The 20,202-nt window shown below is 47.0% G+C and overlaps 1 protein-coding gene across 5 annotated transcripts in view; it reads right to left on the reverse strand.

The window, feature by feature from the left end:
* ARVCF (ARVCF delta catenin family member) overlaps positions 1-20,202 on the reverse strand; it is a 59,020-nt gene that overhangs the window by 22,718 nt on the left and 16,100 nt on the right. Inside the window, exon 3 of one of the 5 annotated variants that reach the window (XM_033097707.1) lies at positions 1,883-2,056. The exons of the other annotated variants lie outside the window; for them this stretch is intronic. The gene's annotated coding sequence lies outside the window, so the exon portion shown is untranslated. The remainder of the gene's footprint in view (positions 1-1,882; positions 2,057-20,202) is intronic. 5 annotated transcript variants of the gene reach the window in all.

The following is a 20,202-nucleotide window of genomic DNA, read 5'->3' on the forward strand; positions in this document are numbered from 1 at the left end:
CCTGGTTGCAATTCTGTGCCTGGACGTGGCCCATGTGCCTGATGCCAGATCCGGAGAGAGGTTGAGGGCAGGGACCCGGGCTTCCCAGGCCGGGTGTGCCGGGAGGGTCAGGCTTGCCTGGGCCCCAGTCCAGCGCTGCCCCTGAAGGCCCCAGGGTAGTGGGCGGGGGCGGTGGGGGCTTGGCAGTTGTAATGACGAGCCAGCGCTTTTCCTCACCGCTTGCTCCCTGGCTGCCCAGTGTGTTGGTTTTTCATGGGCAAAAAGCAGCAGGCGGAATATGCAGAGCTCAGATCCAGCCACACGGCAGCAAGTAGGGTGCAGGCCATGCCGCCACACTGCAGGGAGCTCGGTGTACAGCACGGTGCCCAGTGCTCCTTGGGGCTTCCTTCCGGCCCAATCCACACCAGCCTGCTGAGGCTGCCTCCGCTGGCCCACTCAGCCCTACACCAATCTAGGGTCACTAAGGGTCGAGCTTAGTGACAGCGCAATGGGCAGCACCCTCGAAGGGCCAGCTCTGCAGGGTGGAGCCAGCAGCAAGGACAGAGCCCAGGAGGAAGGGTGCGTGCCGGGCTTGGCCACAGTATCGACTAGACCAGGGACTGTCAAGGGGCACTGGTGCATCTCGAAGTGAAAGGACACTGCAGAGTCCAGTCCACTGCGACAACTGGGGAAACCGAGGCTCAAAGAGCACAAGAGGCCAGTGGAGGTCCCAGAAGCTGCTCTTCATTTCCCTAGCACCTGTCACAAAATAAAATTGTCGCTGTGATCTAGAGGAGGGGCAGTGAGGTCAGCACAGCCAGAAGAACGAACTGAATTCCTGCTGGGAGAGGTCGTGGCTGCCACTGGCAGTGGGGCATGTTCGGTGGGCGAGATGCAGACCAGGTCCTCTGGTCAGCAGGGAATAAGGGACAAACAGCACAGCACATACACAGCCATGGGCACGCAGCCCCTTGTGCATGGGTCCCAGACACACCTGCATGCGGTGGCCACCAGGCCTTATGCACAGATGGACTAAACCTGGTTGCCCGAGGTGGAGTGCCGGGGCCTTCTTCCCTGGAGGGCAGCACATGGGGGCTGGGGGGAGGGAGCAGGTCAGCCTTCAGTGAGCCTTGGTTGTAGCAGGGTAGTATCAACTGAGCCTCATGGCCCTGGGTGCACAGCTGAGACCTGGGTCACACATGTGAGGGGAGGTGGCAATCAGGACCCATGGGGCAGCTGTTGCCCTCATGGCCAGGAGGCAGCTTTTCTTCCTCCTTGTGCAGAGACATGGGTTCCTGACTGATCTCAGCCTTCCCCTCCCCCCTACCAGCAGGACGAGGCCTGCACTGCAGACCTTGGGGACAGCAGGTGAGGGGACAGCCTTAGCCTCCAGCTTCCCTGCCCCGGGCTCTCCAGCATGCTCCGCTCTGGGGTCCAAAGGAGCCCACTGAAGGGGGCCCACTCACTCTGGCTGAGAGCTGGCCAGGGGTCCAGAATTCTGAGGCTACAGTGAGAAGATAGTGAAAGCCTACACTGACCTTTTCATTTCCCAGTTCTCTCAGCTGGAGCTAAATGACTGTGTGTATCCTGGGCGACATCCCCTAATGCCAGCCAGCTTGGGGGCAGAGTGCCCCACAGCTGCCCCGGGTGCTGGGCCCATGCCCTTTGCTCCAGCTGGAGGGTGTACCCTGGCTGGGTGGGGGCACCGAAACTTGCAGGCTGCAGCCTTGTCACCCTGGGGTGCAGAGGGGTCAAGCTGCTGGCTGAGGGCATCTAGGAAGCAGGGAAGACCCAGGCCCACTCTTGTGACAAGGTAGCTTCCCCAGATCCCAGGTGCACGGGAGCACATGTGGGTTCAGGTGACCCAGGCCAGCACCCCAGATGGCAGCTTTTCTGATGGTACCTCAAAATGCTGTATTTCTATTAAAACGATAAATCTGTGATGACGTGGAAGGTAAAATTTGCATGAACTTTTCAGATCGACCACGAGACTTCAAAGACATTTTCACCAGCTGGGACTTGGGTGGGGGCCCCGATCCTGGGTAGAGGTGGGCACCAGACTCACTCCTCCTGTGACCTGGAAGGGCAGAAGTGCCGCACTGTAGGACGTCGGCTAACCTTCACTCTCCTCCCTGGCTTACGCCATCACAGCCTCCATTCACCTGCAAAGGGTCCTGTGCTGCCTACAAGGCAGACCCCTCATGACCCCCACCGAGACCCTAGCCACCACTTCACGAGTCCTTGGCAGAGGCAGCTCCTTACCACACGTGCCCACCTGCTCACAGATGGTTTAGCAAGAAGACAGGAACAAACATGCTGTCCAGAGTCTTGCCTGTCTCTGGACAGGAGTGGAGGTGGTCAACCTGGGGAAAGCCTGTCCAGGCCTAGGTCCCCCAGGAGTGACCCCAAGTAGATGTATTGGTGAGTGGGTGGGGAGATGGAAGGACGGAAGTCTGGATGGAAGGGGACATGAAGGAGTGAACAGATGTGCAGATTGCTAGACGGGTAGTTGGTTGTGTGAGAGGATGCTGGTAGATGGCGGGGTGGATAGTTGGACGTGTCAGCAATGCATGAGTGGATAAAAGGACTGGGGGAGGAGAGGGAGGCTGACTGGGGGAATAAGTGAATGGATAGTTGGGCAGATGAACGGCTGGGCGAGTGGGCAAGAACCAGGCTCTGAAACCCTGCTGGGAGGAGGGAGCCCTGCCCCGCAGCCCTCCAGGGCACAACTATGGCCAACATGCTCCATGAGGAAAGTGAAGGCACCATCAGAGGAACTAGGGGAAGACACTGATCCCTCCCCGAAACCTTAGCCCACATTTGATGTCTTCCTGCTGACCCAGACATTCCTCCTTACAAGGGAGTCCAGCCAAACCCTGCTCCAGAAAACCAAACTATGGGGCTTGAGTCCAATCTGGGCTCAGGAATTAGAGGAATTTCCTAAGGGTCAGGCCAGCAGTGGGAGGCAGGCAAAAGGCCTGGCCTCCAGTCCTGACGCCTCACCGGCCACCGGTCAGCACACTGCCCACTGCCCCTGTCCCCAGCGAGCGGAGAGAGCGGACTGGTCACTGGTGGAACCTCCATCGACCCCCACACTCCCACCTGTCTAGATGGGGAGGAAGTGGTTCCAGCAGGAGCAGAAGAGCAGAACCCAGGTCCAGTGGCGCCAAAGCGCACGTTGCCTCGTAGGGCATCTTGTCCCCATCTTGGCACCACCAGCATGGAGATTTGCTCCCTGCACCTCTGGCCAGGCCCTGTGGGGGCCCATCTTTACCCTGTCATCCCCCCTGTGGTCAGATGCTGCCCGCAGCCACGGGGATAGCTTCTGGCCAACCCACGGACTCGCACAGTGCCAAGGCTGAGGGCAGGGACAGAGCAGGAGGCCTGGAGTCCGGGGGTCACACAGGGCAGAGTGCTTGTCCGTCTGTCTGTGCCAGACAGGACCACAGTCAGTCAGCGCAGGGCCTGGGGGGGCCTGGGTGGGAGGACGCTGGTCCCAACCTTAAAGCACTGGAAGAAACTGCCAAGGAAAGACAGATGGGCTCAACTTTGCAAGAATGAAACATTTTTGTACAACCAAAAAAAAGTGCCATGTATTGTGGTTATAGTTTTTTGTTTTGTGTGTGTGTTTTTAAAGCAAAACCATTTAAAGCAGTACATGCGAGCGTTTCATACAAAAGATGGGCAATGACTTTATTTCTAGACTGTGACTATGCATTTGTAATTTTCCATGATAGAAAGTAGGAGAAAAAAGAGATAAAGACAACCAAAAGTCAATCAACACATTGGATCAAGTCTTTGCAGCATCTAGCAGTAAAGTGATATCCTCCATCTATAAGGTGCTCTTATAAATTAATAGGAAAAACCAAAACCCCAACTCAAAGTGGGCAAAGGTCATGAGCAAGGGATGTGGCCAGAGAGACAAGATGCAAAGCAATGAGTGTGGAAACAGTCGTGTGTGCACACAAGCACAGAAAAACAGACTGGAAGGAATGCATCTCAGGTTGCAGTGGCTCCCAGCCCTCGGGCTGCTCTCCTGCTATAATCAGATCATAAGAAAGAGATGGCAAAGAAGATGCCCATCCCAGCTGGCTGCCAAGTGAGTGAGGTGGCTGAAGACCTCAGCTCTCCAGGGGCCTGTGTGGTGCCACCCGCTGCCCAAGGGAAGCAGCAAGATTTTTAGGGAGCTAGGAGAGCCTTAAATGCATTCAGCCTGGAAAGTAGACTTCCCCCGCAGAAGAGGTGCCCTTATAGCATTGTGAGGGCGGGGCTGGACAGAGACAGCCCCTCAGTGACCCCCTCCTGCCCCCAGGCTGTCCACGTAGACCCCCAGCAGTACACATGCCATGATCACATGGGGGACGACTCCTACATGCAGGGAGAACAGTCGGGGGGTATTCTTCCCAACAGGCTCTTGCCTTACGCTGATGGGGTGACCTGTGTCAAGCACTGGTCAGCCCCAGGGCAACGGGGTCACTGGGCAGGTAGTCCAGGAGGACCCGGGGCTGTGGGGGGCTGATGCAGGAAGCTCAGGGTCAGGTCAAGGCCGGGAGATTTCTGGGGGCCCAGGGCTGGGGCTGGGGAGTGGCTGAGTGACCGCAGGTTAAATGTGGTAGTGACAAACAGGGGCAGTGAGCATCCCAGCTCCTGCCTCTGCTCAGCGGGAGGCCCTAGCCACAGGGAGCCATTGCCGGAAGCCACTAAAAGGTCTCAGCCTGCGATTCCCAGTGGGGCCTGCCTGTGCTCCCTGTGCCAACTGTGGTGCCCCTCACATCTCCTTGGTTCCCTGGGACCCGCCTCTCTGTGAGGACTCGTGGGATGGAGATGGACGGCAGTCCCTCTGGTCTCAGGCTGGGATTCAGGGCAGCTCCCTCACTGCCCCTCCTGCACCTGACCTAGATTGCAGCTGTAGTTGCAATGCAGTCTGAGGGTTATGCCCTGCAGACTCCAAATGTGGGTATGAACAGCTGCAGGTGGGTAGGACCCACCTTCTCTGCGGTACTTGCAACAGCCAGCCCAGGGGCACCCCTAGGGCCTGAGGCCCCAGGGTTGGGGACCCACGGGGCTCCAGGCAGGGAGTGCTGGCAGTCACAGCCCTCTCTCCACCCGCACCGGCAGCCCATCCACTCTAGCCCCAACCATGAAAGAAAAGCCTGAGTGGTAAGCAATGGGTCAAGCCCCAAGATGCCCCACTGTATGGGGTTGGCGGGCCTGCTGCCTCCATCACCTCCCCCACCAGGCACCTAGCCTGCAAGGTGCCCTATGTGGCTCCCCCAATCCCTCCGAGTCCAACTCACCCCTATCTTCATCTTAGGAAGAACAGAACCACCATGGAGGGGCAGTTATGAGGGCCCAGACTCAGAGCCCCACCCACCGAACTCAGGGGTGAGCACAGGAATCTGAGGCTTACAGCCAGGCTGGGACCAAACCCAGATAGAGCCGACAGCAACCAGGGCCTGGGAAGCCGGCCCCTACAGAGGGGCCAGGGGATCCGTGAGATGGCTCCTCCAAGGTCCAGCTGGGGCAGCTGTCTAGCCAAGCTGAGGGCCGCAGCTGGGCAGTGCAGCCATCACCCCCTTGGCCTGTGCACACCAGTGCCCTCTGCCTGGAATGCCCTTTTCCCCCCAAACACGGTGGACCCCTTCTTCCCAGGCCCCCTCTGTAACCATGGCAACGCCCAGGCTTCTCCTGGAGGGACAGAGCCTCTTTGTGGTGGTACAAAGCCTCTTTGAGGGGCGATGGTGATATAGCCCCTGGGAGCCTGTGGCCAATAAGCCTCTGGTGGGGGGGGGGACAGAGCCACCCCCACCCCCTCAGGTTACAGAGCCAAGGAAGCTGGGGCAGGAGAGTCTTAGGGTTAGGGGCTAGGATTCCCCTAGAGCCACCTGCCCATGAAGGTGTCCCTGGGACCAGCCCCATAGCCCTGAGGACTGGTTATCTGCCGGGGGCTGGGGAACTTGCCAGGGTCTTCCCCATTGTTCTGACAAGAAGGGCACTCTGCCTAAACAAATGGAGAAAGGCACAGGGAGTGGGGAAACTCCCACCTAATTGGTAACCCAGCATGGGACCCAGTGGGAACTAGGCACCGGAAGTCTGGGGGAAGGGGGTGGCAGGGCAGGCGGGAGATCTGAGACTAGGGCTGCTGAAGGAGCGGTGCATGACTTCTTGCCCACCCAGCTCACTGTCTCTCGATTCTCTGGCTTGGCTTCCCCTGCTGTAGCCAACCCCCCAACCCCACTCCCCTGCCCTGCCTGCCCTGGGGAGAATGTGGCCAGGTTTGGACAAAAGGAAACTTTACTGTGGCCTAGACATGGGACACCGAAGGCAATGTGGGTCCAAGGCGTGGTGACAGGGAACTAGAGGAGTCCCCTTCCCCCACCCCAGCATGTCTGCCCTTTCTGTGCCCCAGCTCCACAGTCAGGCAGGCTCACCCTGGCAGACCCCACTCCCCACCACCCTGGACGTGGCCTCAGCCATAGAGTCCCTCCCTGTCCTAGCCCACGGGTCCCTCCCACCCTCACTGCTGCTGACCAGGCTCTTGGCAGTGCCCCTGAATGTTGGGCACCCTGCCTGGCTGGCCCTCCCCAAGTGACCTCAGTCTGACCCACTGCAGCTTTGCTAACTAAGCCCCTGGGGTGGGGGATAAAGGCCTCAGACGGCAGTACGAGGTGGTACTGGCTCCAGGAGAGATCCATCCCTTTGTGGGCAGATCCACACAGGTCCCAGGGAGGGGGGGCCAAGGGTCGCCCTGACATGGTAGTGTTCCTGAGTCAGCAAGCACCCCTGCACCCCCACTTCTCCCTGCCGGCAGCATTCCTGCTGGCTGCGGACACTTTCTAGGGCAGCTGGATGTGCCTGACAGATCATTATCAGAAATACCAGCTAAATCTTCCCCACAGCCCTAGAAGGGAGGGGGTGGCTGTGGGGGGGCGGGTGGGGGAACCTCAACATATCCCAGCCTGGATGGGACCTTGCCATCCAGCAAGATGGGGCCTATAGCTCAGCTGGATCACCTGTGGCCCCAGAAGGTTGTCTGGGAAGAATGAGATGTATGGGGAAATCGGCCTCATTCCCTCGTCAGGGAACACTGGGGACGCAAGCTGGGAGACTCCACCAGGCTTCGCCTGCACTGCACCCCTCGCCCAGTGAGGGGTACAGGGACAACAAGCAGCACGGTGTCAGGAAGACCCTCCTGCTGCTGTGGGCAGAGGCAGGGTGGTTGTGGCTGGCTGATTCTGGTTGGATCAGAGGTGGGAATGCCTTGGGGAGGGAGATTCCGGCCCTTCCAGTCTTGCTCCTAGTCCTCTGCATCGAAGGGCCAGGTCCTGGCTGGTCCCTCTTTGCCTAGGGTCCCGAGTGGCCTCTAGCCAGCTCCGGCTCCTCACAGAGGCCCTTAGGGACAGGACTTCCTTCCCAGAAGCTGAGCTGGATGTCAGCCTTGCTGCTTCTGGACGCACCCCCCCTTCCCCCCCGCCTGAGAGCCAGCTCAGCTGCTCCTGAAGCTCAGAGTGCCCATGGCAACAGGTCCAGACACTACCAACCTCCAGCCAACAGCAAAGTCCTGCCTTTCATATGCAAATGACCTAGTGAGACCGTTCAGGGGGCTCCCACCCTCACCCAGTGCAGACTTTGGGTCCTGCAGTGTCCCTGTCTGGCTTCCCCAACCCACACACATATATCACAAGAGCCTGCTGGGAGCCAGGCTTGTCTGTTCCTGTCCCAAGGAGGCAGGAACACTGCAGAAGGCTTGCTGACTATTTGGGGACTTTCTAAAACCCATCCTCAGGCACACATGTGCAGCCACCCACACAATCACGCATACACACACATGCAGACAACCACCCCTATCCACCCTGTTTGGCTGCTAACGAGCTTGCCACAGCCACCCTGTGGGACCTCACCTGTGCCATGAGATAATTGGTGGTAGGTGGACTGACAGTCCTGACAGATCCTTGGGGGAAAGGGAAGGTAGTAGTATGGCTCCTTAGCCATCATGGCTCCTGGTGAGGGTCAGCGGTCCTGGGCAGACCCCACTACTGTCCTAAACACTGGGCAAGGCGGTCCCCCACCAAGAGCCCAGGCCTGTTTCTGACACCACAGTCTGCCAGCAGCCCCAGCCTTGGGTGCACACTGAGGTCTACCTGTGACAGGCAGGGATCACAGACCCTGGGCAGAAACACCCAGCGTGCACAGACCCTCCTGCAGCACCCCAGCACCCTAGGCAGATCCTGCCACTCTCTGGGGACCCGAAAGAGCTGACTTCTGCTGAAATATGTTTAGCGCATTTATTAGCACAAATATTAGGGAATAGCTGATAGTGTCTTCAAAAGGATAAAGAGAACATTTAACTGATTAAGTGGGAACAGATCATAATGAAAAGGAACAATCATAAATAAGGAAGATACTGTACAGATTTACAGGAAAACATAGCAGAGGCAGCAAACAGCAGACAGGGCCCAGCAGAAAATCAGCATATAGTGAGGTGGCAGAAAGCAAACTCGAGGCAGTCCTTCCAAACCAGCAGAAAATTATGAAGAGTTGATAAAAGAGGGAAGACAGAAGATGTGAAAAATGGACCCTGGGGATAAACTTCCACATGACAGGAATTCCCTGAGTGAGAAAGCTGACGTGGGACCCAAAGAAATGGTCAGAAACTGCCCTCAACAGAGAAGGCCTCTAGTGGGGCTGTCATTGTCCAGGTGGGAATCTGAGCTTTCAGCCCAGAAAACAAGCTGAGAACATTGTGGACATGTCTATTTCCAGCGTTTCAGGATTCACTCTCATTAAGCTTAATGTTTCCTCAGGCCTCTTAAATGTGTGGTGTCTGCTCTGCAGTGTGGGAAGGAGGCCCACCTGGGCTGATGTCCACAGACCGCACAGTGGAGTCTGGGTTCATGCTCTCCACCAGGCTGTTCACAGCCCTGGAGAGGCCGGACATCGTCTATCCATGGATGTCAGCCGCAGCACCCCACAGCCCACTCATCCTCTCTCATGTGCCAGACACTCTTTTTTTTGGTAAGGAATAGCTGACAGCTTTGTTAAAACAAACAAAATGCCTCACCTCCTTAACTGGAGATCTTTAAAAAGGTTAACCTAGCTCTGAAATTCCTTAAGGAGACATGATGGTGAAATTCTTAGATTTTCAGAGTCATGATTTGCCATTCACTGGTTAATCTTTCCCTGGGAGGCAGCGAACACAGCTCATTGGGACCCTGGACTATGGCTTTAAGAGCAAAAAGAACACAGGAAAGATGGTGCCTATCCACCAGTGCGTGGAAAGAGGGCTCAACACAGGGACAATGGTGACTGTCCCCCCAGCCCTCACTCTGAAGCCACACAATTCAATCTCTTTCCCTGTATGTCTCTGGCACCTCCCATGCCCTTGTCCCTCTGCCAGAGCCCAGGGTGAGTGTCTGAAATCATGGGCCCTTTAAAAGGATGCCTGGGTTTCCAGCAGCCTTCCATCTCACCCTATAGATGGAATCCCTGCTGATTTTCATAGCCAGATGTTGTGGAGGCTCCTCTTCCCTAAATTGGTGCTCTAGGATGGGGAACCTGATGTGGGGCTGGGACTCCTCACTTCTCAGGGGGGACAACTGCAGCTGAAATATACCTCTGGATTCTTAACCTTCACACGTGAGTGTGGGGCCAGCTCAGTTTCGCATGTCCGACACTCCTACCAGTCTTGACATGGCTTCTTTATATCCTAAGTCTAAGTTATAGGACTTCTGTTTAGCTGGTCTTCAGATGGTTCTTCAGGTTGATTGTTCTATAATTCAGTTGTAATTTTGAGGTGGTCACGGGAGGAGGCCAGCATAGCATTCACCTACTCCTCCATCTTGACGGGAACTCTCTTCTGTTACTTTTATTTTTTTCTTATTATTTTTAAATTTTTTTCAGTTACAGTTGACATTACTACTTTATATTAGTTTCAGGTGTACAGCATAGTGGTTATACATTTACATAATTTTTGCAGTGATTCCCCCAATTAATCTAGTACCCACCTGGCACTATACACGTACATAACTGTTGCAACATTATTGACTATATTCTCTATGCTGTACTTTACATCCCTGTGACTTTGTAACTACCAATTTGTATGTCTTAATCCTGTCATCTTTTTCATCCAGCTCCCCATACGCCCTCCCCTCTGGCAACCATCATTTTGTTCTCTGTATCTGAGTCCATTTGCTTTCTTTCTTCCTTTATTTGTCCTTTAGAAATCATATGATATTTGTCTTTCTCAGTCTGACTTATTTCACTTAGCATAACACCCTCTAGGTCCATCCACGTGGTTGCAAATAGTAAGATTTCATCTTTTATGGCCAATTAATATTCAATTGTATATACGTACATACCACATCTTCTTTATCCAATCGTCTACTGATGGGCACATGGGTTGCTTCCGTATCTTGGCTATTGTAAATAGTGCTGCAATGAACATAGAAGTGCATATATCTTTTCAAATTAGTGTTTTGGATTTCTTCAGATAAATACCCAGAAGTGGAGTGGCTGGGTCACAAGGTAGTTCTATTTTTAAGTTTCTGAGAACTTCCAAACCATTTCCCATAGTGGCTGCACCAATTTGCAATCCCACCAACAGTGCATGAGGGTTCCCTTTTCTCCCCATCCTCACTAACACTTGCTTGTTGATTTATTGATGATAGCCATCATGCCAGGTGAGATGATATCTCATTGTGGTTTTAATTTGCATTTCTCTGATGATTAGTGACTTTGAGCATCTTTACATATGTCTATTGGCCATGTGTATGTCCTCTTTGGAGAAATGTCTATTCAGGTCTTCTGCCCATTTTTAAAATGGATTGTTTGTGGGGTTTTTTGGTGTTGAGTTGTATGAGTACTTTATAAATCTTGGATATTAACCCCTTATCAGATGTATCATTGGCAAATATCTTCTCCCATTCAGCAGGCTATCTTTTATGGTTGTTGGTGGTTTCCTTTGCTATGCAAAACCTTTCTAGTTTGATGTAGTCCCATTTGTTTATTTTTTCTTTTCTTTCCCTTGCCCTAGGAGACAGATCAGAAAAAGTATTACTAAGAGCAAAGTCAGAGAGTTCACCGCCTGTTTTCTTCTAGTTTTACGGTTTTGAGTCTTACATTTAAGTCTTAAGCTATTTTGAGTTTATTCAGGTATATGGTGTAAGAAGGTGGTCCAGTTTCATTTTTTTGCATGTATCTGTCCAGTTTTTCCAACACTATTTATTGAATAGACAGTCTTTATGCCACTGTATATTCTTGCCTCCTTTGTCATAGATTAAACGATCACATAGGTGTGGATTTACTTCTGGACTCTCTATTCTGTTCCATTGATCTATGTGTTTTCATGCCAGTACCATGCTATTTTCATAACTATTAGTCTTATAGTATACTAGTTTGATAAGAGGTAGTGTGATATCTCCAATTTTGTTCTTCTTTCTCAAGATTGCTGTGGCTATTCGAGGTCTTCTGGGGTTCTATATAAATTTTAAGATTATTTGTTCTAGTTCTGTGAAAAATGTCATTGGTATTTTGATAGGGATTGCATTCAATCTATAGATTACTTTGGGTAATATGGACAGTTTGGACAGTTTAATAATGTTAATTCTTCCTATCCATGAGTACGGTATATGCTTCCATTTATTTGTATCTTCTTCAGTTTTTCTCTTCACTTAGTTTTCCGAGTACAGATCTTTTACCTCCTTGGTTAAATTTATTCCTAGGGTTTTTTTGTTGTTGTTTGTTTGTTTATGCAATTGCAAATGGGATTGTTTTAATTTCTCTTTCTGACAGTTCATTATTGGTGTATATAAAAATGCAACTGATTTCTCAATATTAATTGTGTATTCTGCTATTTTACTGAATTCATTTATCAGTTTTAATAGTTTTTTGGTGGAATCTTTGGGGTTCTCTATATACAGTATCATGTCATCTGCAAATAATGACACATTTGCATCTTCCTTTCCAATTTGGATGACTTTTAGTACTTTTTCTGGTCTGATTGCTGTGGCTAGGACTTCCAATACTGTGTTGAATATAAGTGGTGAAAGTGAGTATCTTTGTCTTGTTCCTGACCTTCAGAACAATGCTTTTAGCTTTTCCCTATATGATAGCTGTGAGTCTGCCATACGTATACAGCCTTTATTATGCTGAGGTATACTCCTGCTATTCCCACTTTGCTGAGAGTTTTTATCCTAAATGAACGCTGGATTTTGTCAAACAGTTTTTCTACATCTATTTATATGATCATATGATTTTTATCCTTCATTTTGCAGATAGGGAACCAACCTTGCATCCTAGGAATAAATCCCACTTGATCATGGTGTATGATCTTTTTAATATATTGCTGAATTCAGTTAGCTAATATTTTGTTGAGGATTTATTCATCTATGTTCATCAGGGATATAGGCCTCTAATTTTCTTTTTATTTTTTTTTGTAATGTCCTTGTGTGGTTTTGGAATCAGGGTGATGGTGGCCTTGTAAAATGAGCTTGAATTTTGGAACAGTTTGAGAACAATCAGTGTTAACTCTTCTTTGCATGTTTGGTAAAATTCACCTGCAAAGCCACCCAGTCCAGCTCTTTTGTTTATTGGGAGTTTTTTTAAATTACAGATTTGACTTCATTAGTAGTAATTGATTAGTTCAGATTTTCTGTTCCTTCTTGATTCAGTCTTGGAAGATTGAATGTTTTGAGGAATTTATCCATTTCTTCCAGATTGTCCAATTTGTTGGCATATAATTGCAACATTTATTTTAATCCTTTGTATTTCTGTGGCAGCAGTTGTCATTTCTCCTTTCATTTCTGATTTTATTATTTAGGTCCTCTCATCTTTTCTTGATGAGCTTGATTAAAGGTTTATCAACTTTGTTTATCTTTTCAGAGAACAAGCTCCTGGTTTCATTGATCTTTTGGGGTTTTTCTTTTTTTTGCATTAATTCATCTTTCCCTAGTCTTTTTTAAGTTATATTTTTCAGTTACAGTTGACATTAAATATATTAGTTAAATATATTAGCAGTTAGACATTTATATAATTTATGCAGTGATCCCCCATTTAGTCTAGTACATCCCTGGCACTATACAATTTTTGCAACATTATTGACTATGTTCTCTATACTGTACTATATTGTTTTTGTAGACTCTATTTCATTTATTTCCACTGTGATCTGTATTATTTCCTTCCTTCTACTCACTTTGGGCTTCGTTTACTGTTCTTTTTCTGGTTCTTTAAAGTGTAAGGTTAAATTGTTTATTTGAGATTTTTCTTGTTTCTTGAGGTAGGTCTGTATTGCTAAGAATTTTCCTCTTAGGAATGCTTTTGCTGTGTGCCATAGATTTTGGGTCATTGTGTTTTCATTTTCATTTGTCTCAAGGTATCTTTTGATTTCTTGCTTGATCTTATTGTGGACCCATTCATTATTTAGTAGCATGTTATTAAGCCTCCATGTGTTTGTGTGTTTTTCAGTTTTTTTCTTGTAATTGATTTCTAGTTTCATACCATTGTGGTCAGAGAAGACACATGATATGATTTCAATCTTCTTAAATTTATTGAGATTTATTTTGTGGCCTAACATATGATCTATCTTGGAAAATGTTCCATGTGCACTTGAAAAGAATATATATTCTGCTGCTTTGGTGTGAAATGCTTTAAAAATATAAAGTAAATCCATCTGATCTGGTGTGTCAGTTAAGGCCACTGTTTTTTGTTGATTTTCTGTCTGGAAGATCTGTGCATTGGTGTCAATGGGGTGTTAAAGTCCCCTACTATGATTGTATTATTATCGATCTCTCCCTTTATTGTCAGTCAATATTTGCTTTATATGTTTAGGTGCTCCTACATTGGGTGCATAAATATTTACAAGGGTTACATCCTCTTGTTGGATTGATCCCTTTATGTTGTGTAATGTCCCTCTTTGTCTCATTATAGCCTTTGTTTTAAAGTCTATTTTGTCTGATATAAGCATTTCTATCCCAGCTTTTTTTTCATTTCCATTTGCATGAAATATCTTTTTCCATCCCTATATGTTCAGTCTATGTGTCTTTTGATCTGGAGTGGGGCTCTTGTAGACAGCATATGTATGGGTTGTTTTCTTATCCATTCAGCCACTATATGTCTTTTGATTGGAGCACTTAATCCACTTACATTTAAGGTGATTATTGATAGATACATAGTTATTACCATTTCATTATTCATATTTATGTTCTTTTTTCCCTCTTCTTCTTAAAAAAGACCCTTTAACATATCTTGTATTACTGGTTTGGTGGTGATAAACTTCTTTAGCTTTTTCTTGCCTGGGAAGCTTTTTATCTCTCCTTCAATTTTAAGTGCTAGTTTTGCTGGGTAGAGTAGTCTTGTAGGTCCTTGGTTTTCATTACTGTGAATATCTCATACCAATCCCTTCTTGACTGCAAAGTTTCTGTTGAGAAATCAGCGGACAATCTTATGGGAGCTCCCTTGTAAGTAACTAGTTGCCTTTCTCTTGCTGGTTTTAGGATTCTCTTTGTCTTTAAACTTTGCCATCTTAATTATAATGTGCCTTGATGTGGGCCTGTTTGAGTTCATCTTATTTGGGACTCTCTGAACTTCCTGGACTTGTATGTGTATTTCCTTCACCAGGTTAGGAAAGTTTTCAGTCATTATTTCTTCAAATAGGTTCTCAATCCCTTGCTTTCTCTTCTCCTTCTAGTACCCCTATGATATGCGAATGTTGTTACACTTGATGTTATTATCCCAGCGGTCTCTTAAACTATTCTCATTTTTTTAAACTCTTTTTTTCTTTTTTCTCTTCTGCTTGGGTGTTTTCTGCTACCTTGTCTTCCAAATCGCTGATTTGATTCTCTGCTTCATCTAGTCTGCTAGTGATTCCTTCTAGTGCATTCATTTCTTATTGTATTCTTCATTTCTGAGTGGGTCTTTTTTATGGTTTCTCTGTCCTTTTTTATGCTTACTATCTCTTTGTTGAAGTTCTCACTGAGTTCATCTATTCTTTCCCTAAGTTCATTGAATATACTTATAAACATTGTTTTAGACTGTGTATCTGGTAGCTTGCTTGTATCCATTTCATTTAGTACTTTTTCTGGAGTTTTTGCCTGTTCTTTCATTTGGGACACATTTTTTTGTTTCCTCCTTTTGGCTGTCTCTCTGTGTTTGTTTCTATATATTAGGTAGATCTGCTACATCGATCAGTTTTGGCCGGGTGGCTTTATATAGTAGGTGCCCTGTGGGGCTCAGTGGTGCAGTCTCACTGCTCACCTGCACTGGGGACTCCAGGAGCATTCTTTGTGCAGGTTGTGTGTGTCCCTGTTATAGTTAAGCCTTGATTGCTATTGGCATATCAGTGGGTGGGATTGAGTCTCATGACAACTGGCTGTGCGGTTTGGCCATGTCTACAGCTTATGGGCTACTGTACAGGGGTCTTACACCATGGAGTGGGACTTGCCACAGCAGGCTCTGGAGCCTGCTGAGACCACTCTTTGGGTGTGCTGCTTGTGGGGCTAATTGGGTGGTGTTCTGCTGTGGTCTGAAGCTGACCTCCAGGTATGTTGGTTCTGGGGCCTCTTGGGAGAGGCTCCGATGCAGGCTCAGGTCAGCCACTGCCTGTGATCGACTGGGGACTACCTGGTAGGAGCTACAAAGCTATCTGTGGTTGGTTGCTCCTGTGCTGGTCCTGGAGGTGCATGGGACAGGCCATGCTGTGAACTAAGGATGATTGCCACCATTACTGGGCCTCGGGTAGCTCTGCAAAAAGCCCAGGGCACCTTGAGGCCTGCTGCTGCCTGCCAGCCCATAAGGTTCAGCCACTGATATAGCCTTGTGCAGTACATGAGTTGAGTGAGATGGGGTCTCAGGGAGTTACTAGGGTGGGATGAGTGGTTTTCACCAGGTTAGATTCTGGTTTGGTGCCACTTCAGAGCCTGGAGCTTCCCAGCAGAAGTCCCAGAGCACACTGAGGCCACCTGCTGCCCACCTGGCGCCCGTGAACCCCTGAGAGTTGTCCAAGAAAGAGTGCAACATGTACGAGACTGGTTGTTGGCTAAGAATGTGCCTCCTGTGTCGTGCAAGATGGTTGGGGTAGGGTCCCAAGTAGTCACCTGGATGGAGCAAGTGGAGCTCAGCAGGCCAATGTAGATTCAGATTTGGCTGTGTGGAGGAGGGCTCAACACAGGAAAGATAGTACCTGCCTGCCAGCTGCACAGAAGGAGGATTCTACACTGAGGAAATGGCGACTGTCCCTCCAGTCCTCACCCTCATGCCGCTCAACTCAGTCTCTCCCTGTATATCTCTGATTCCTCCCGAGTCACTGTATCTCCACTGGAGCCCCGGGTGAATGCCTGCAAGTGAGTCTGTGTGCAGGCCCTTTAAGAGGACACCTGGGTTTCCCACAACCTTCCGTCTCACCCAACAGATGGAATCCCCATTATTTTTCACAGCCAGATGTTGCAGGGGCTCTTCTTCCTAGGTACTGGTACTCCGGTCTGGGGAGCTGGTGTCGGGCTGGGCTCCCTCAGTCCACTTGGGGTCCCTCAGCCAAGATATCCCTCCCTATTCTCAACTACCACACGCAAATGTGAGGCTGGCCTGTTTTGCATCTGCACCCCTCCTGCCAGTCTCAACATGGCTTCTTTGTTATATCCTTTGTTACAGGACTTCTGTTCAGCTAGACTTCAGATGGTTTTCCAGGCTGACTGTCCTATAATTTAGTTGTAATTTTGATGTGGTCATGGGAGGAAGCCAGCACAGTGTTTATCTACTCTGCCATCTTGGATCCTTCCTCCTTGAGTTACTTACTTTTAAATTTCAGTATTTCTTATGTTACTAGATAGCAATAGAATAAGCACTTCATGGAATTACCATTCATTATGCACAAAGCTAAACAAGCCCTGTATCCAGCAGGTTTTGTGTCTGTTGTTTTCATCAAAAGTTTTATTCCTTCAGTGTAATTGATATTTGAGTCAAATCAAGTTCTTTCATATTTAGAAAATACTCTAAATAATTGTCTTATTTCTACCTTTCTGTTTTAAAGATTGTTTAAGAACAGATTTTTAAAAATTGTGTTTTAGCTTGATTTCATTGAAATGATTGTTTTTTGTTGCTGTTTTCGTTCTTTCATTCTTTTAGGACTCAGGATGGAATTGACTTTTATTTAAATGTAAATAACCTATACAGAAAAGGAATGAAAGTGTATGGTTAATACATACAGTCTACATATTTAGAGGATAAATACTTTACAATGCATTTTTAAAGTAGATAGTGCAGTAGAGAGTTTCAGAAAAACCATATCAATGTTGTATAAAATTCACTTTTCTCGATTCTTGAGTTTTATTTCAAGATGCACTTTGGGTTAAGATATAATCGGGTGTATAGTTAATCAAGACTTTCTTTGATCTCCAGCATTAAAAGACATAAAACACTCTAATCAATGGTATGATATACACATCGCTACCAAACTATAATGAAAATGTCAATAAACATAGTTTTATAAAGCCGTAGATATGTAAATATCTAAAAAAAGTAAATAAAATTATGAAGTAAAAGTCAAAATTGATAATGCTGATGTATAGCAGGTTACTAAATCAATCTGAGCCTTAGTTTTCTTATCTGTAAAATACTTTTAATGCTTTCATCATAGATCTGTTATGATGATCAAATACAATTACATATATTTAATGCATAAGGTTTAATGTATTATGTATTACATATTACATACACTTAATAAATGCCAAGTACTATTCAGTTTTTGATAACTTAATAAAACAAAATACTTAATGCAACTTTAAAAAAAGAGCAAGAAGATCAGAAAAACTCCAGAATCCAAGAGGCCTGGCTAATGCAAGTGATTTGGGGAACTGCAAGCAGAGGCTCCAGGCAATGCCCCTTGGGGAACCAGGGCTGCTGAGAGGTAGAACTGCATTTTCCAGCAATAATACTGATGCTCTGCATGCCTTAAAACAGCTTCAGTTGTCTGTAGCCATCCTCTGCCAGCTGACTCTGGGGAGTATTTTTACTGTCTCAGGAAATCTGTGGATCTGCAGATTGATGACTGAAAGGGAGTAGGTGTGAATCCATGAAACACAAAACAAAGCCCAGCCAAGCCAAACAACACACACACACACACACACACACACACACACACATACAAATATATGAGGTAATGGATGTGTTAATTAACTAGATGGGAGTAAATCCTTTCACAATGTATGTGTGTATCAATCACCATGATGTACACTTTAAATATCTTATAATTTTATTTGTCAATTATACTCCATAAAGCTGAATAAAAAAAGAAAAACAAAGGAATATTTTTAGCTACCTTAATTTTAGAAATTTAGGGGGGCGGCCGGTTAGCTCAGTTGGTTAGAGCGCGGTGCTCTTAACAACAAGGTTGCTGGTTCAATCCCCACATAGGCCACTGTGAGCTGAACCAGATTGAAACGACCTCCACAACCAGATTGAAACAACTACTTGACTTGGAGCAGATGGTCCTGGAAAAATACACTTAAAGTAAATAAAAGTTAAAAAAAAAAAAGAAGGGCCGGCCTGGTGGCTCAGGCATTTGGAGGAGCTCCATGCTCCTAACTCTGAAGGCTGCCAGTTCGATTCCCACATGTACCAGTGGTCTCTCAACCACAAGGTTGCCTGTGCAATTCCTCGAGTCCCGCAAGGGATGGTGGGCAGCGCCCCCTGAAACTAAAATTGAACACGGCACCTTGAGCTGAGCTGCCGCTGAGCTCCCCCAGATGGCTCAGTTGGTTGGAGCACGTCCTCTCAACCACAAGGTTGCCGGTTCTATTCCCACAAGGGATGGTGGGCTGCGCCCCCTGCAACTAGCAATGTCAACTGGACCTGGAGCTGAGCTGCGCCCTCCACAGCTAAGACTGAAAGGACAACAACTTGAAGCTGAATGGCACCCTCCACAACTAAGATTGAAAGGACAATAACTTGACTTGGAAAAAAGTCCTGGAAGTACACACTGTTCCCCAATAAAGTCCTGTTCCCCTTCCCCAATAAAATCTTAAAAAAGAAAAAGAAAAAGAAAAGAAATTTAGTTGCTTAAAAATAAGCTTGAAAAATGTGGAAAAAACCCACACTCATTTGTGTTTATTATGCCTTTATCTTGTGTAATATTTTATTCCTTTTTTTCTTTGCATAATATTTTTAAATGAAAAGATTATAAGGAAATACTATGAACAATTATATACCAACAAATTGGATAACCTAGATAAAATGAACAAATTTCTAAAAACACAGAATCTACCAAAACTGATCCACGAAGAAATAGAAAATCTGAGCAGACAGACCTCTAAATAGTAAAGAGATTGGATTAGGAATCAAAATCTCCCAAAAAAGAAGGAGCCAGGCCCAGATGGCTTCACTGCCAAATATTCAAAGAAGAATTATCATCAATTTTCCTCAAACTTTTCACAAAAATTGAAGAGAAGGGAACACTTCCTAACTCATTCTATGAGGCAGGCATTACCGATACCAAAGTTCTAACAGAAAACTAAGGACTGATCATTGTTCATTTCTAATGAACAATGATGCAAAAACCCTCAACAAAACAATAGCAAACTGAATTTAGCAGCATATTAAAAGAATTGTACACCATTACCACGTAGGATTGATTCTTAAATGCAAAGATGCCTTAACATATGAAAATCAATTGACATAATACATCACATTAACAGACTGATGGGGGAAAATGATTATTTAAATTGATTCATAAAAAGCATTTGACAAAATTCAATACTCTTTCATGATAAAAACACAAAACAAACTAGGAGTAGAAGTGAACTCTTTCAACATAATACAGCCCAAAATGGAAAGCTGCATCATGCTACACATACTACATATCATAATACATATACACCACAGCTAACACCATACTTAGCAGTGAATTACTGAAAGCTTTTTTCCAAAGACCAGGAATAAGGCGAGGATTCCCACTTTTGCCACTTCTATATACAACATAGTATTAGAAGGCCTCGTTAGATCAACTAGGTAAAAAATAAAATAAAATAAAAATAAAAGGTATCCAATTGGAAAGGAAAAGGTAAAATTATTTCTGTTTGCAGACGTGATCTTATATATAAAAAATCCTAAAGATTCAACAAAAAAACTCAGAACTAATAAACGAGTTCAGTAAAGTTTCAGGGTACAAAAATCCATAAACAAAAATCAGTTACATTAGCAATGAGCAATCCAAAAAGGAAATTCAGAAAATTCTTT

This window comes from Rhinolophus ferrumequinum, chromosome 25, assembly GCF_004115265.2.
Source record: "Rhinolophus ferrumequinum isolate MPI-CBG mRhiFer1 chromosome 25, mRhiFer1_v1.p, whole genome shotgun sequence".
Lineage (NCBI taxonomy): Eukaryota > Metazoa > Chordata > Mammalia > Chiroptera > Rhinolophidae > Rhinolophus > Rhinolophus ferrumequinum.